Raw genomic sequence first — 5,965 nt, 5'->3', positions numbered from 1 at the left:
GACGTATTCAGAGTGAAGAGGAATCCCAAGCCCCGCTCTCATCAAGTTGAGAAGTGACCAGGCACCAGGAGAAAACCAAGACAGCCTGAGAGAGCAGCAGGCAGCAACCTGAAGAGATGGCAGGGAAGGGGGCTGATTCCAGGAGGAAGTGGGAATTATTCTAGGAAAGCTCCCTGGAGAAGAGGGAAGAAAAAAGCCAGGGGGCACGGGGGCAGAGAGTGGAAATTGAAGGTTCTGGGGTGAGAGAGGCAAGGATAGAGAGAGCAGACTTTTCAGCCAGAGCCCAGAGCCACAGCCGCCAAGCAGACAGGCAACTGGCTGAGACTCTCCGAGCCATGCCTGCAGCAAAGGCCTGTGGGGAGACCTTGAAGGCCAACCCAAGACCTTGGGAGTAGGCAGCTGGCTTCGCCTGGTGAGTGTGGCCTCAGATGGCCCCAACTCATCCTGGTGTGTGCCCAGGGGAGAGCTGAGCCCCAAAGCTGCCCCTACAAGCCACCCCAGCTGCTCCAGCACTGACCCCAGTGGCGTCACAGGGAGTGACTCAAGCCCCAGCAACAACAATGAGTGGGACTGACGTAGGCCAGGGTTCCTGCTGGGGGCCAGGCTGGCTGGAAAGCCAGCACCCTGCCTGCTGACCCTCTAGCCTGGGCAGACTGCGGGGGTGAGGAGGACCAGCTGTCCCTCTCTGACATCTGCCCTCTGGATCGCAGGCAGCAGCTCTTCCACCTCCCACCCTTTCTGGGATGTCACTTCCAGCCCCCACCCTCCCTGACAGGGAAAATGTCTGAGCGGATGAAAGAGTGGCAGAGAGCGTGAGAAAGGGGCGCCTCCCAGCCCCAACCTGCCAACCTCACCAGGCAGCCTGGAGACCAGGACCAGGCCGGGAGCAGCATGTGTGCTGTCTGTTCTCCTGAGGACCCAGGGATCTGTCCATGCTGGGGAAGGGTTGTGTGGTGTCTTTTTGTTTTTGTTTTTGTTTTTTTTTCTTCCAGAAAGGCCTGTGTTTGTCTGGCCAAGTTGGAGTAGGAGCCGGGCTTTATTTCTGTGCCTCCGTCCCTCGGGGGTGCGGGACTGTCTCTCCTTGCTGCAAGGTCTGTTCCTTTGGCAGGCCGTTCTGAGCATCTGTCATTCTTTAAGGAAGAGGATTCTGGACGACCGTGCTTGCGAAAGGTTAGGGGGCTGTTTATCCGCCCCTGATAAGGCAGTCCCTGTATCTGCCTCTGGGAAGCTGTTTTTCCGTCCCTGCTTTCTTGTGGGGCAGGGGGCATCTCTGTATCTGTCCTCATGGTATCCCAGCTACCTGGGGCCCTGGGGTGGAGTCCAGACTTCCCGCTTGGCTATGCCAAGGCTGGGCTCCCTGGTTGGAGGCCTCTTTCCTCTGATGTTCTCCAGGCTAGGAGCGCAGTGACAGTCAGCACCCTGCCCGCCTGGCTTGCGGCTGGGCACTGCTCCCTGCTAACGCAGCATGTACCAGGACAGGCCCCCCCGCACTCCCCTCCCTGTCCCAGCTGCCACCCCCAGCCCCTGTGGCCACGCCAGGCCTGATTTATGGTCCTGAGTTGGGACTGGACAGTGCCAGCGCCTGGGTCAGACCTTGAGGAGACCTCAAGTGGCACCCTTGGCCTGGCAGGGTCAGGGCCCAGGAGCAGATGAGGGGGAGCCAGAGTGCTGGGGAGGATGAACACAGCACGGGCCCAGGAGTGGCAGGCGGGAGGTGGAAACCAAGGCCAGGGCCTCCAGGGACCCATAGGTTTCCCACCGGCTCCGAGTCCAGCCGGGGACCTGGAAATGTGCCTCCTGCCTTCAGAATGTCCCTGGCTTGTGTGGAAAAGGAGACATTGGGGAGTGAAAAGGGCTTTTCCTCTGCTTTGCACTGACTCCTTCATGTACCCACCATTGGAGGCTGGAGGTTTCAAAGTCCCACTGGCCAGCCTAGGCCAAACCAGACAGTCTCCAGCCTAGGGCCCAGGAAGAGGCCTGAGAGCCTGAAGCTGGAGCAGGGATGCAGGCAGAGGTTTGGGGCAGAGACTGCAACCCAGAGCTGAGCACTGGCTGCCCCAGGTAAGACGGTACAGCTGCCCCCTGAACTATAAGGCTGCAAGGCCAGGCCCCTGCAGGGCTGGATGCCAGATAGACAGAGGTCCCCCGCTTCAACCTCATCTTCCAAGGAGGCCCAATGGCCCTGGGGCTCTGCTGCAGTCAGGGACTTGTGAGAGAGGGGCTGGGGCTTGTCCAGATGTCTAAACTAAAGCTCTCTTAGGATCCCAGGTCCAGCTCACACAAGGCTGCCCAGCACTGCCTCACCAGGGCATGACTCTGATGTGCCTGGCACAACTGCCTCATGGCTGCAAAAGGATGTCACTGCTGATTGTCCAGGGACAACACAGCGGCCACCTGCCTCTGATGAGTCTCTCTCAGGCTGCCCTCTGCAGCAGCAGAGCTGCCGCCACACAACTGAACATGCTGGGTGCTCAGAGCGGGCCATGTGGACAGGACACCCCATTACAGCACAGTCACCCATGACCTTCAGGAGCTTCTCACCCCCTGGAGGCTGATCCTTGCCACACCCCTCCATAACCAAGACCAGGTGGCTGGAACCCAGGTGTGGGGCAGCTTCCCCCACACTGGCCTCAGGGAAGGGCTACAGGCAGAGACCCCCCCGCCGGAGTGCAGAGCTCCCCCTCAGTCCCTAGACCTCAAAGCCACCCCTCCACAGTCACAGTGGCACCTCAGGGCTGGGGAGGGGGCCAGGGACCTCTGGGCACTGGGCCCAGCGTGGGTGGGGTGGGGGAGACAGAGAGGCAGGCTTCCTGGGTCTCCGCGTGAGGACAAACAGCAGACTTTGAGGCCTCGGAAAATCCCGCCTGGGATTCCAGGCCCTGCCGGCGTCACTGCCTTTTGACTATTGTCCCCGTCGGAAATGGGCCCAGCCCCCGGCCAGCCTGGACAGAGCAGCCATTGTGAGGCCCCATCAGGCTCAATGCCCCCTTGTTTGCCCTCCCATCCCATAGCAAGAGTTGGAGGCCAGTTCTTCCAGTTGCTGAGTGGAAAGAAAGGGCCTGCCTCCGGGCTCCAGCCCTTGGGCGGGGCAGGGTGGGGCAGGGTGGGGCTGGAGGAACCAGCCCCCAACCCTGTACCCTAATTGCCAGGGTCCTGAAAAGGAACGACCATCAATGGAGCTTCTTATTTTCGAGGCCCTGGGCAGGGATACCTAGTGGCTAAGTAGCCAGACGCACCCGGCTCGGCTACTCACAAGCCAGGTGACCTTGGGAAAGTCATATCCTTTCTCTGAAATGAATTCTCCTCTTTTGTAAAAACAATAGCTAATATTTATTTGGTGCTTGCTGTGTGCCAGGCACTGTAAAAAACACTTTGTATGTATTCACTTCTGTAATCCTTATAGCAACTTTGTAAAATAGATTCAATTTGTTTTCTTATTTCTAGGTGAAAACACTGAGGCACAGAAAGGTTAACAAACTTGCCCCAAATCACACAGCTAGTAAAAGCTGGAGCCAAGATGTAAACCCAGGCCTCGGGCTCCAGGGTCCTTGCTTTCGCCACTCTCCCATGGTGCCCCTATGAAGTGGGAATAGCCAGGCTGTCCTTATGGGATGGCAGCTAGGGCTGGAAATCACAAGCATCTGATGAAAAGAATCTGCCAGCGTGGACCCTAATACCTGCTAACCTCATCCATAGATATGGAGATGCTCCCTCGGCCCCACTCCACCCCCAGCCCTGGCCCCTCCCTGAGCATCTGAGCAGCCCTCTTGCCTTCCCCAGCGGCCTGTCCTGTCCTGTCCCTACATCTGTCTGTGCTAAAGGCAGGGAGCTGGAGTCAAGTGACACAAAGGAGGACTTGGTCCAGCCGGCCGGCGGGAGATTTCCTAGCAAGCTCTGCTCCTAACCAGCCTCACCTCCCCACTGAACAGATGGGAAACCGAGGCTCGGTGAGGAGGAGGGCCTTCTCAGAGAGCAGCATGGAGTTGGAGGCAGGCTGCAAACAGAAGCCTACCTACTGATAGCCTCGTGTCATCAGGTGCGGGCGCAGTTGACAAAGCCTCGCTCAAGGGTCTGGGGCTGGGTGGGGCGATGCCAGGGATACATGTTTGGAAGTCCACAGCACTGCTGGGAGCATGTCCCAGGGTCGGGGCCATGGTCTCCCTACCCCAGCCTCATGTGGACTCTTCAGCAGGCCTGAGGCTGGACTGTGCTCCCAGAACCCGAGTGAGGGCATGTGGATGGGCGCTCCACGCAAGCTGTGGCTGGAGCACTGGGGAAGGCCCTTCTCACCCCTATCCAGTCGAGAGCCCTATTCTGTCTGGCCCCATCCAGTAGGAACTGCCCCTCAGCCAGCCAGTTCCCAGGGGCCATGGAGGTGGAGACTTGGGGGTCCTGGGCCAAGGGCTATGAGGAACATGTGTGAGGGCACTGCCTTCAGGCCTCCTACTGGGTCCTAGAGAAGGAAAGTGAGGCTGGGCGAGCACTGAGCACAGGAAGGGTGCCATGCCCTGCATGGTGACCAACTCCCGTGGGCCTCAGGTTAGGTCCGTCTGGGTCTGTTTCTTAAAAGGGTGGCCCCAGGCTACCTGCATTACAAGCACCTGGGTACTTTCTAAGACTGAAGTTTCTGGCCGGGCGCGGTGGCTCAAGCCTGTAATCCCAGCACTTTGGGAGGCCGAGACGGGCGGATCACAAGGTCAGGAGATCGAGACCATCCTGGCTAACACGGCAAAACCCCGTCTCTACTAAAAACACAAAAAATTAGCCGGGCGAGGTGGCGGCGCCTGTGGTCCCAGCTACTTGGGAGGCTGAGGCAGGAGAATGGCGGGAACCCGGGAGGCGGAGCTTGCAGTGAGCTGAGATCTGGCCACTGCACTCCAGCCTGGGCGACAGAGCGAGACTCCGTCTCAAAAAAAAAAAAAAAAAAAAGACTGAAGTTTCGTGGGCCCCCTCGCCTCCCCAAATCTGTCTTTGGGGGTAGATCCCAGGAATCTGCATTTTAAGCCAGCTGACTAAACAACTGATGAGCCCGGGGGGTTGGAGGGCCTACGTGGGGACACGGGCACAGGTAGGGACTTCTTGCCAAGAAGGTGAGGGCCACCAGATCCCTGGATCCTCTTGCTGGGGTGGCAGGAGAGTGGGGAGGAATGTTGAGAATGTTGAGAATGTTAAAACACTGAATACAGGCCAGTCCGGTGGCTCACGCCTGTAACCCCAGCACTTTGGGAGGCCGAGGCAGGCGGATCATGAGGTCAGGAGATCGAGACCATCCTGGCTAACACGGTGAAACCCCCTCTCTATTAAAAATACAAAAAATTAGCCGGGCGCCTGTAGTCCCAGCTACTCCAGAGGCTGAGGCAGGAGAATGGCGTGAACCTGGGAGGCGGGGCTTGCAGTGAGCCGAGATCACACCACTGCACTCCAGCCTGGGTGACAGAGCAAGACTCCGTCTCAAAAAAAAAAAAAAAAAACACTGAATACAACAGCTACTACCAATTTGGGCTTACTTAAACCCAGCCCATGCTAAACATTACACACACACTCCTCTGATCCTAAAAGCTCTGTGAGGCTGGGTCTATTCCTGTTTTATGGATGTGGAAATCAATAATCAGAGAATAATGTGTCCAGATTAGGAACTGTGACAACCCTGAGATCTGCGGCTAAGTATATTGCTAGGGTCCTGCAGTAACCCCTGGGCTAGTCGGTCACTGCAGGCCCCTGCAATGAGCCAGGCATGTCTAGTGGAGGCTTCCCATGTGTTAGAAATTAGTCTAAGTGCTTTGCATAACAACCTCGTGGAGCAGGTGTCATTATTATCCACCTTTTACAAATAAGTACACTGAGGCCTGACAGCTCAGACTGGTAACATCCAAGTTTCATCTTGAGCGACCCATCTCTTATGTAATGATGAGGTGTGTCTGGTGGGGGAGTGGGGAGCGGGCATCAGAGACAGACTGAATCCCAG

This window comes from Macaca fascicularis, chromosome 11 (genome assembly GCF_037993035.2).
Source record: "Macaca fascicularis isolate 582-1 chromosome 11, T2T-MFA8v1.1".
NCBI classification, from domain to species: Eukaryota; Metazoa; Chordata; class Mammalia; order Primates; family Cercopithecidae; genus Macaca; species Macaca fascicularis.
This window is presented reverse-complemented; position numbering follows the sequence as displayed.